We start from the raw sequence: 12,554 nt of genomic DNA, 5'->3' as shown, positions 1-12,554 counted from the left end.
AAGGCTCAGTTTCTGAATACAGGCTGTGTGCATTTCTCTGTGGACTGAGGCTGTGATACTTTCACAGTATTAATATAGAACCTAGACCTGCTTTATAATCACAAACACATGGACATCTACCTTTAGACTGGATGGAGCTTTAAACCTCTGTATATAGTCAGTTTGAGGCAGATTTCTTTTGTCTATAAACAGGTATACACCTTCCTTTGTAGCACCTTTATCTTGTCACTTGTAAACCTAAGTTATTTATGACCAATCCACGCAATAAATAACTTTATTCCTCCAAAATCCATCAGGTTTTATGGTGCTTTCCTCTCCCCTCGAGAGCTGGGTTGTAACACTTTGCTCTTGCAGCTGAATGGGAGCAAATCCCTGGAGCCAGCTTCTAAAATCTGGTGAAAAGCTTGAAAGCAGAAGAGTGAAGGCTGCTACAGCAGCAGATTAATGCTCATGGTGTTGGAGTGACATGTTCAACAACCACACAGGGAGTAAATTTGGGCCATGACACATATTTTTTTATACCCCTTTATAAACTGAGCTCAATCATAAGTGAATGATGATGGATAAAAATCAATTTGCCTGATGCAAAACCTGTAAATCTCAATAAATGACTGTTAGCATTGCAAATATAATCGTTTTTAACAGTCTGTTGACAGCCAGATACGTTTAATGACATCAGATTAAAATGAATAGGAAACAGATGTAGGTTATCAATGTGGTTTACCACAGAAATAAAAATAAATAAAACATCTGTGAGCAGTGCTAGTTTTTAATGAGATTTATCAGCATTTTCAGACGTCAGATTGAAACAACGCTCACTCCGGATTGTTTACTCTCAAAATGAATTTTCTCCTCCAGACTCACTGTGTTCTCAGTTCTGTCGGCGGCACCACAGTAAATAAGACTTGTCTCTTTGTTGAGATGAGAACATCATGTCCAGAAGCTGTTATTATTTTCATAAATGGAAATCTTAAATTGACTCATGTACAGCTACAGACCTGTTTATTGTATTATATATGCAGCCTAATCTGGAAATCTACATTTTGACCCGTCTTCTTAAGACTCGCATTTTTATTTCTTTTGAGCATTTTTAGTCTTTATTATAGAGAAATATCAGGAAATGATTAAGATGATGCAACAAGAATCAATGACTGGAGTCAAAATGGGGACGTTGCTGTTCATAGTTGATGTCTTAGCTCTAACCCCCCCCCCCCCCCCCACACTTTCTGTAGAGGCAAATGACAAGGAGCCTACTACTGAGTACTACTGAGTACTACTGAGTACTCGCCCACGTGTGACCTCTGTAAACGATATTTGTTTAATGACAGATGCTGTAGTCTGTGCCACAGAGCTGTCAGCATCACTGCAATTACAAAGGTCACCTTATTGAAAGAAGTGCTCTACAAACCTCCGTTTCTATCAAACGGTCAGACTCCTGCAGCAGAATCAGAGACATCGTCTGTTTCTCAGTTCACAGACTGACCTTCAGGTTCAGCTTGCACTTGCTTTAGTTGTGTGCAGACAGTTTTCCTGTGCAATGAGAGATTATTAGTGACGTTTCAGGATCCTTCACTTTCCTTTTTTTAGATCATCTGGTTTGTTCGCCGCCTCTCTGCTCATGTTTTCTGCTTTATTTTAGTGATTTGTTCCCAGATCTCAACAGTTAACTCACAGAGTTAAAATAACAAAACTAAAAAACATAAAACCCAAGAAATAATGAATGTTATAAGAGTTAAAGAGAAGTTCATGTGTTAGCGTTTTTCCTCTGTTTAGTTTTTGGCTCATTAAAATCTCTTTGCTTCCTCTGAGGTCACAGATTTTATTAGCAGCCTTATCAAAGCTCAGTCTGTACTTCACTGCTCTTCACATGAGTCTGACTCTCCGGCTGAGCGGGAAACAGCTGTTGGACTAATTAATTTGATCCGACAGTGAAATGTGACATCAGTGTTGCCGTAATGCCTGGATTCACGCCTGCTGTCTCCTCCCTGTTGTGGGAGTCTCACGTTTGTTTGTGTGTAAACTCATCATTTATTTGTACATATGCTGTGTGTGTGTGTGTGTGTGTGTGTGTGTGTGTGTGTGTGTGTGTGTGTGTGTGCGCAGGTACAACAGGTACAGTGACAGACTGGTGCTGTCTGAGCATCGATCCAGATCCATCATTTAGTTACGTGTGGAAAATATGAACTCATTGGATGTTCCTCTTAGCACTTTTTTTTTTTTGGACGGAAAAAACAACGTCAGGACTGCACTACACCCTGTTTAATTTATTAAGTTTATTTATTTAAGCCCTTCAGCTGCTTCTATTCCTCAAACTTTTCATTTTATGACAATTTTCTGGCATCAAACTGTCAAAAACGACTGTTTTTCTCCAAACTGTTTATAGTCAAGAGTCTCAAGAAAAATATAAACACAGGTGTTTGTGATAAAGAGACTCACGCTTTTATTAAGAGCCGTGCTTCTTATTTAGGCTCACAAGTACATGCACCGTGCAGAGGCTTAAATATGCAAACATAGTCTGTGTAGTAAGTAGCAGCGCTGCACAGATCTGCAAGTGTCATAGAAACAATAAAGAAATATCATAATGCACAGTGGAAATAAATAAAACAAAACAGTGAAAATAGTAAAAATGATAATTATCATCAAATTAAAACAAATCAAAGGAAAGAAAGAAAAAAATAATAAATGAACATACTGATCAAATATAGTGAAGGAGCTGTTTTAATCACTAGTTTTGAGCTTTTCCTGAGGTTATTTTCAAAAGTTGCTGTTGAGATTTTCTACCATTCCTTGATTTCAGATTTTCAACAGTCTCTCTGCAGTGTTATAAATCCTCGACTGAAATGTCTGGGTCCTGTGTGATGGCTCTGCAGGAGTCTGTTTCATAAAAGCAATTCCTGAGCAGCACTTGCACTCAGATCGTTTCACAAATGACTGCCACTAAACAAAATTTCAGATGAACTTGCCTCCGCTTGCAGGGCTCTGGGTCACAAGTATGAGGTGCTTTGATCTGTGAGAGGAAATGACCTCATGTTGTAAGCTGCAGCTTGCATGTTATACGTTTGATGAAATGGGCGCCAGCACTGAGGCTCGTGATGATGTTCCTGTATCAGGGCCGGCAGAAGTGAACTTCCTCCTGAAACGCGACAGCACAAAGGCTGCAGCTGTCAGGTGAGCAGCGGAGCACTGGCTGTCTGATGGAGGGGGAGCGAGGTCAGTGGTATCCACGGCGACAGCCTAACCTCACTTCTTTTGAAGGCAGTGATGGGAAGTCTGAAGATGTGAGAGGAGAGAAATGAGTCTGTACTCTCACAGATCACCGTTATTGTGAGAGTTCAGTGGGATGAACAACAAAACCTTCCATCTAAAACTGAAAACCTCCCGTCAGTTTGACAATGCTGTCGCGGCTCCAGGGCCCTGCACCATATTGCCTCATCTCGCCTGTCACCTGCTCCAGTTATTTCACGGTTCCCGCCATGCCAACATGAATATAAAGGCGTTTTTGTTTGCAAGGAATTTCTCACCCTTGGTGCGTTTCCTAACTCTGGGACCACTTTCTGGGCGTTTGTCTTCTCTGTCTCCTCCTCAGTCCTCTTCTCACAGTTATTAGTCATTCTCTGTAATTGTTGAGTATGATGAGAACTTGGCAGGAGAGAAGCCTTCCCGTCCCAATACTCCTGCAGAGACAGTCCAATGAGCTGTCCTTTGCCCGGCTGCCAGAATGCTGCGTGTTTCCTCAGCTCCACCGAGCCAGGACAGTTGACAGTGAGTGACGAGAGGCTCCGACAGAGGCGGCAGGAGTTTACAGAGATGTAAGGAGGGAGGAGGGGAGGGAGGGAGGAGTGGAGCTGGAGGGAGATAAAACAGGAAAAACAGCGTCAGAGCACCGGCATGCTTGCCAAAATATGTGAGACCCTCGTACGCCCCATTGCTGGCTCTGACCCAGCTCCTATTGAGGAGAGAGGGCGGGGTGGAGATGGTGGTGGTGGTGGTGGTGGGGGGGGTGGCCGGATAAACACGACATGTCTGTAGCAGGATGAAGAGCAGCCACTCAACCAGATGTTCAGCGTTCTCTGGGAAAGCACCTGCAGAATTTGTTAACATGTATTAGCATTTAGCAGCAGACTGGCTAATTGCCCAGTAGGGTTTTACTGGTGCAATCTGCCTGATGTTAATAATGTCCCTGAAGCTTTACTCTCAAGTTGTGTTGTTGTTTTTAAAGGAATGCCCCCCCCCCCCCCCCCCCCCCCCCCCCCGACCCCACAAGGGGTGTCAAGACAAAACTTTTTTTTAGCTCTTCAAATAGTTTTTGGAGCGGAAAAACAACCAGCCAATCAGAGCATCATCTGTGAGATGAATGCAGGTGTACAGGTTGCAACTGCAACAACTCGTCGACAAGGTTTCCAGCTGTAGTGAAAAACTTTAAAGCTCCACACAGTCTAAAGGTAGATGTCCATGTGTTTGTGATTATAAAGCAGGTCTAGGTTCTATATTAATACTGTGAAAGTATCAAAGCCTCAGTCCACAGAGAAATGCACACAGCCTGTATTCAGAAACTGAGCCTTAAAACCAGCCGTCAGGACTTCTGGAACTTTGTGATGTCACAACAAAGCAGTCACCGCCCTCAGCCACGCTCCAAGCCCCGCCCACCTGGACCCACCATCCAACCTTGCAGGATTTGGTTTCTCTGAGTGTTTACCTGAAATCTGATATATTTTTATTGGATCACTCAGAAAACAGTCAGCCAATCAGAAGAGAGGCTCAGACGTTCAGACTCTTCCACTTTTCAACTTGTTTTCAGTGTCGAGAAGCACCATCGCTCGTGCTCTGACCAGCTGTGTAAAGACATGAAAATAAAGCCCCAGGGTTGTGTCTGTGTGTGTGTGTGTGTGTGTGTGAGCTCTGCTTGTTGTGTGAGGAGACCGTCGACAGGCTGAGTGTGGGGGAGTTCAGACGAGGCGGCAGCGGTGACGACAAGGGCAACTCTGGTTACCACAGTGTGTCCATCTGTGTGTGTGCAGATTCACCGCGACACACTTTGTTGTTATTGTGAAGCTGCGACAGGATGTGTGTGTCTGTGAACAGCTGCGTCGGCCTCCATCACCACTTACCTCTGGTTTCATGCACATACTGTATTTTGACCTCAGAGCTGAGCTGAAACAATCAATCAACTCTTCAGTTAGACTGATAGATAATCAATCGACAACTATTTTGACGATCAGTTACTCACTGAGTCATGTCTCTGTTTTATATCACAGGAAACAGAATATTTGACTGTTGCTCAAGACATTTAAAGGCATCACTTTGGGTTTTCTTCTTATTTTTTACATTTTATAGATAAGATTGTATCGACAACAATTAATTGAGCAATAATCAATAGAATAATTGATGATGACAGTAACTATTGGTTGCAGCCCTGCCTCTGAGCCCCCCCCTCACTCCTACAATATGTTGAGCCGACTGTATTTTTAGCTGTACTGAAATATTGATACCATCAAACCACGAAGCATAAAATTTTCAGTCAGTGTAGCTGCCTGAGCATTTCCCACTTTTTTAAAGAAAACTTTAAACCAGATCTGAACTGTGAAGACGTCAGGCAGCGAGGGCGTAATTTCCACTGGGGGGGAATACCTGTCTCTCATCTGAGGACTCTCCTGAAGTTATTAGCATTGTCTCTGTAGTTTATTAGCATTGTTAGTGCTAATAAGCAGCAGTGTGTTTGCAGGCTTTTGTTTCTGTGTTTTGTCTCTCATACAGACATTACTCAGGGCTGGAGAAAGGTACTAGCAGGGCTGTTACTGGCTTAGAAATCATTTGTATTTTACTTTAAATCAATATTGCCCCAAAAAACGCTTGAATTGAACAACAGTGCTTTTTGCAGTGGGGATGCAAGTACAACTTTATCTATAAGAAAGTATCAGGAGGAAACAAAAAAATTATTTGACATCATAATTTGTTATTTGCTCAGTTGATTTAAATGCCCCCCACATCAGAAGCCAAACCTACCCACACCCTGGTCAGGTAATCCCCGGTACTTCCTTTGTCATGAGAGCAGCTGGCTTCTCATTGGAGCTTCCGCCCTTTTCAAAATCCTACTTTTATTCCCTCGGTGTTACAGTTTCACTCTCTATAAATCTCTTTAAAGTTTCCTCTGCTGCTGCTGAATCCACATGAGAAATGACCTGAGTTGATAAAAATGTTTATACGCTCATCTGAGTCACCCTCAAGTTATCACAGTTCACTCACAGCGATATGGTTTATGAGCAGGACGCTGTTTGCCCTGGGTTTCGTCTGTCAGGACTGTAGATACTTGTCAGGGCTGAAAAATCCCCTCTGCACATCTTTCAGGTAAAACAAAAAAAACAAAAATTCCTTTAGAGAATGTTTTTATTTAAGTATAAACGTAGAAGAGTTATTAACATTAATAATAAATCAGTTTCTACTTCCTGTGTCCTGTCATGACCTCAGGAAAAAGTAGTTCTCATCTACTTCCTGTCTGACTTTGCTGCATGAAGTTGGGGTGATTGTTGGATTCTAATACACAAGGAGCATTAATCTGTCTTCCTACTGTCTAGAAAAGGTTTTCTGCTCTTTCAGCCCTAAAACTCGATGTGTCTGTTCTTCTTACAAATATTTCAAACAGCTCTCAAGAAATGTTCAGAGCTATTTTCAGGCAACAACATTTAGTCCCAGGAGGTGAAAGTGAATCTCTGGAGGCTTTAGAAGGAGTGCGCGACCTCCTACGGTTGATTTTTATTTTTCTCTGCTTTGCTCTGTTTTGTTGCTTTGTCAGTTGGAGGGGGGGCGAGGTAGTCCGGGTGAATCTGGAATGAGTCAGGCCATTTCATTGTATTGAGCTGAGAAAAGCTGGAGGGATTTAGTGCTCCTTGAGAAAAAAAAACTCTCTGGAGAGCTGGACCTGGACGCTCGGAGCTTTTGGCTGTGAGCAGCATTTTGATTTGTTGTGCTGTGTGGAGCGGCGTTAGCCCCGGGTTGTGTTTTGTTATCTTGTGCGTTGTTGTGTTGAGGCTGTTTACTATGCAGCGTGTGCACTTCACTGACATCAGATTCAAGGTGGTCTGTTGTAAATGGCACAAGGCTGAGTGTGTGTCTTAGTGTTAGAATGGAAGATTCTCTTTGGGATCAACAACAGATTTTTTAAAACTGGGCCAAACATTTAATCGCTCAAGAACTCGCTCTGAAGCATGTTTAAAAAATGTTTAATATGTCTGGAAAGTTTTTGCAGAACACATAGAAATATTAACCACTAATGGCTCAATTCACAATTCCTCTTTTTTTGCAAAAGATCACACCCCAAATTTCTGGCAGACAGCAGCACAAAGAGACTCAGACTCTGAATCACATCCGTTGTTATCTCTCTGGCTAATGTCGCATGTGCTGTGTTGCACCTTTGCTTGTTAAATGAGTCACCAAACAAGCATGTGCTGCTACTTTCAGCTTGCAGGACAGATAACCAAGAAGATGCAGCACATTAAACACAAGCAGACCTCCAACAACAACCAAACAGGTCGCTTTCTTTTCATCAGTGTGAAAAGTGCAGCTGCTCTCTCTTCTGTCAGCCTCAGACAGCTCAGAGGGTAAAGGAGTATTTCTGATTTATCTCTTTTCAGTTATAAAAAAATATCAGCAATAATGTGAAAATCCCTGTGACACAATTTTTGGCCATGGAGAAGGGATAACTTGTGCTTTCAGCTGGATTTTGGGAAATGTTCTTACTCGCTTTGAGATTAGAGGCTGCGTTAAGTACACAACTGGAGCCAGGAGGCGATTAGCTTAGTTTAGCATTTAGCTTAGCAGTTGCAATTTTCTGTCAAGCTGTGAAATGTTTCATGTATTGCGCCACGCTGGGCCTGTTTTCATCTTAAAACGCTACGTCCTGTGTCTGTTCGAGTGGGTGATGTTGGAGCTGAAATGATTTTTTTGTTCAGTCCCAGCAACAATTTAGTTGCTGCTTGACTGATCTTGTTTGTTTTTGTGTGCAGCTCAGTGTTTGTTGAAAGTTAGAGCCCAGCAGACAGTGAAAGCATCACGTTCAGCATGTTTAACACTCAGAGAGCCTCTGTTCTCTGACGAGGATCAGTGTGAAACATCTGTCCTGTGTACAGTGTTTTATATTCACTGCTGATCAAACAGCTGAAAATAGAACAATCCATAAATAAAATATGGTTGGAAAAGATTGGTTTATTTCCTTTTTCTGCAAAGAGAGAAACAACGACGGGTTTATTATTCATCTGCACACAACTAATGCTACTCACCAAGTCCTGCACTGGCCCCTGAGCCTGCCGTGCTGTTATACATTATATAATTAGACCATTATCACTGACGCATGAATGTGTAAGCAACATTTTAGTGTTGGATTTGGTCGAGGTGGAGAAGGTTTTCAATTTTTTTGATTTAAGGCTTTATCATGGATTAATCTGCCGATTATTTTCTTGATCTATCAATTGATTGGTTTGTAAAACTTAAGAAAATAGTGAGAAATGACGTCACTACTACTCACAGTGACACCTTCATAATGCCTTGCTTTGTCAATTATACTATATTTATACTATATATGTACAATACAATACTACTACTACTACTACTACTACTACTACTACTAATAATAATAATAATAATAATAGGAAGAAGAAGAAGAAGAAGATAAAGAAGGAAAAAGCAGCAAATCCTCACCTTCAGCTGGAAGCATTAACAATAACTCAGTTTTCTAGTAATTTAATCTATATAAAAAAAATCATCATATTTTATAAACTCCTAATAGATTTTTTTATGCAAATCTCTTGGTAATATTTTTACTATTTGCATTTATCAGATAACTTCCTGGAAACTTGCCTCATAATTTCCTAAAACACATCTGGTTTCTAGCTGTTAATTGTCAGACTTTCCAATAAAATGGAAATGGAGAAAATGTAAACAGACATCAACATTCATCAGCGTTTCCCAGAAAGAGTAATTTATGGCTATGAGCTGCTGTGATTTATAGATCTGCTTGATAATCTGTAAATATCCATTTAACTGATGTTTACGTACAAGTGACTGCAGCACTTCAGTAAAAGTACTCAGTTCAATTCCACATCTGGATTTCAGTTCATCAGGATCTTGTTTTAAAGCTTCATGATGATTTTTTTTATTCCACCTCCACCGTCGCTGAAGTGGAGCAGATGACCTTGAAGCCAAAAGAAGATGAGATGGGAGTGTGTGTGTGTGTGTGTGTGTGTGTGTGTGTGTGTGTGTGTGTGTGTGTGTGTGTGTGTGTGAAGATACAAATCTCCTCTCGGCTGTTGTGACAAATGAAAGCTCGGCCACCGGCGCCGCACCTCAGGCTCCTGTTGGAGGAATGACTCCACTTTACTCCGCTGCTTTATTATTCATCTTCAGACGCCGTTTCCACTCCAACGTTTGATCCATCTATCCGCTCCGCCGCTGCAACACCTGCTGCCATAGCAACCCCGCATCCCACCCACCACCTCCACCCCGTGTTAGTGTCAGTCAGGAGTCTGAGTAGTCTGACTTCACCTGGGGGGGGGGTTTCTGTCCCTGAACCATTTTTCCTCATCATACACTGATTTTTTTTTTTCTGATTTCTTTTCCCCTTTTTAAAGCAAATAACCTGAATGTCAAATGTATGTATGAATGACAAAATGTAAACAAATACAGGCTAAAAAAAGAAAAGCAGTAGGCGACATCACAACAGCCCATTGGATGAGCTTCTCTTGGTCTTGATCTCCTCATCCCCTCGTCATTCTTCTCCCCAAACAGACCTATATATGTTGGTGTTGCTATGTTTCCATCCATGAGATTAGCAAAGACATCTTGGACATAATCCGTTTTCACGCTAAAAGTCGCATCTGAAAGCTTTAAGGACCGGCTACTCTTCTTTTCTTTACTTCTGTTAAGATACAAGGACGTCGGGATTTAAATTACAGGAGCAGCAGCTGCTTCGCTGGAAAACAGTGGCTCATTTCAGCTGTAACAGCCCCGTCTCCTGCCCTGGCTCTGATTACTGCTGTGGGGGGGGGGTGAAAAATGACCCACATAAATGCTCCAGATTAAAATCACTGACCAGGGCAGGTAATATTAAAATCACACCACCTCCCCCAGAGAAATAAATCCAGCCCAAATGGGCTTTAAGTCATGCACACATATTGCACAATGCAGACAAAGTGTATTATAACCTGCTGGCTATTACAAGATACATCACTCCTTTCCCCAGTCTGCGTTCGATGACCAGTCTGCAGACATAATGATGAAGCTTTCTCAAGTTTGTCACCTCCTGCTGTTCGTCCAGACACACATGATGACTGTATTGATTGGAGCTCATGTGTCTGACAAAGAGAGAAAAAACTGTGACTTTACTTTATAATTCTTCATTTCTGTGTCTGGTGAACTTCTCATAATAAATAGAATTGATGATGAGTAGACTTTGTAGAGCCAGTTTTAAAAGCTTTGTTTTAGATATTGTTCAGTTTTGAACAGTTTTGTTCTGGTATTAGCACTGTTGTTGTAGCTTTGGCTAATAAACCCATAGGTTTGCACATTTCACTCACCAAGAAAGTGTCTTCTTGTGAACAGAATAGTTTTTGAGCTGAAAGACACTAAAATGCTGCTCTGTGATAATTCTCTCTCCTTCCATATTAAAATATCTGCAAAGTAACAAAGTACATTTACTCAAGCACTGTACTTCAATAGATTTTTGAAGTACTTGTACTTCACTTAAGTATCTCCACTCCACTACATCTCATTGCTGTAGATCATTACAACATACAGCCTATAAGATGTGAACTTAAATAACTTAGCTGCAATATTCATTTGTGTCTTACACAATAATTCATCAGCAATAATGATCAATAATCCAATAATATAGAATGTGTAATATCAATAATATGATGTGGTGTGATGGCGTCACGTCGACCTCCTCCCACCACCACCACCTCTCTCACAAAGCCCCTGACTGTGACCTAATCTCCTCTCTGTGCAGCGCTGAGCTCTCCCGTCTCTGCTGAAGTTCATCACTCACCACTGGGATTGTTCTGCTTATTAAAACAGCAGCGGTGGTGAAGCTGGCTGGTTTGCTGGGCAAGTTTCATTCAGCAGAGAAAACGCAGCACGTGTTGAGCTGCATAAAGGCGACAGGAGCTGCTGTGGTGTGTCCGCACACTTGTGAATGATGAAAACGCTACTTTAAAAAATGTGAGGAATTAGGATGCACCTGTCTTGGAGCCATTTCTGTTGTTTGGTTGTATCTTTATTGCTCTGAATGCCAGTTTTATCTTTTCATCCTTCATTATTTCTGCTTCAGTATCACCTACAGGGAACAGATTTTAATATGGTGCAGATTTGATGTAATTAAAGTCGTAAAATGGCTCAATAAAGTAATGAAAACAACGTATTAGCACACTGTAAATGCTTTTACAACCCCCAGGAATATAGACATTAGATTTACCAAAGGTCGACCTGCTCAGCTGCTGCACAGCAACAGGCTGAGTGCTGTTATAGTATAGTTATTGTTTCATACAGGTGAAGTGAATCACGTCGTACCCACATCATAACTTATTCCACTGTCCTTCTCTGCTCTTACCGGAGCCTAATACTCTTTTATTCATTTTTATTTCAAGGCCACAAATGATTCATGAAGTACTTTAGAAGTACTTTGCAGCACTTTCCCTGAATAAGAATACAGCTACAATAATAGCTCATCTGGTAAAATGAAGCAGGACGTTTAAACCCATACGCAAATGTAATAAAAGTATATATATTGAATTTCCATATGACATATATGTGCATATAAAATAAAAACACGTAAAAGTGATATAGGAAACCTATTATAATTGGAATGATTTCATATATATGTGTCTAGACCACACAAATATGTATGTTTATATTGTAGACATATAAATATATATCCATCCTAAAGCCGGTTAATATATATTGATATTATTTACAGTTGGCTCCAGAAGTCTGAGACCACTTTCCTAGAATGGGAAAACAAACATTTAAAATTAATGAGAAATGCATACAGACATCATACAGTATATAAAAATATAGAATATGATGCAATATAAATTTTATATATATTGTTACGTTGTTAACATATGTAGTCACAATATGTAAAAATATATTTTCAAAAAATCATCATATAGATATTTTAATATATGTACATATACAAATTTTACTATGGTATTTCCAATATGTTATAAACTGTATGTATTTATGTGATGATAATGTCGGAAACATATATGGAAACATCTCTCTTGATATCGAGATATATATGTCATATATTACATTTCTGTATGGGACATCCTTATGTGCAGTATTCGTAAGTATTCTCAGATGTAAATACTACATGTAGTGTGTTTTATTGTGTCAATGGTAGCTCTAAGGTTGGGTCACCAAAAACTGTCCAATCAGAGAAATAAATATGTGTAGATATGTAAAATAAAAGAGGAGGAGGATTAGGTTAAAGTCATGCATCATGACTAAACAGACATCATTAATTTTTTCACACTGTGCATCTAAGATATATAGTGATTGCACAC

General features: G+C 40.5%; 1 protein-coding gene across 2 annotated transcripts in view; it reads left to right on the top strand.

Annotated features, from left to right (window-relative positions):
- LOC139608401 (rho GTPase-activating protein 44-like) overlaps positions 1-12,554 on the top strand; it is an 81,624-nt gene that overhangs the window by 27,850 nt on the left and 41,220 nt on the right. The window lies entirely within an intron of this gene.

Source organism: Trachinotus anak, unplaced genomic scaffold (assembly GCF_046630095.1).
Source record: "Trachinotus anak isolate AG129_WGS33_773 ecotype Australia unplaced genomic scaffold, CSIRO_AGI_Tana_v1 ptg000025l, whole genome shotgun sequence".
NCBI lineage: Eukaryota > Metazoa > Chordata > Actinopteri > Carangiformes > Carangidae > Trachinotus > Trachinotus anak.
Note: the sequence above shows the minus strand (reverse complement) of the source record. Positions and strands in the feature narration are given on the sequence as shown.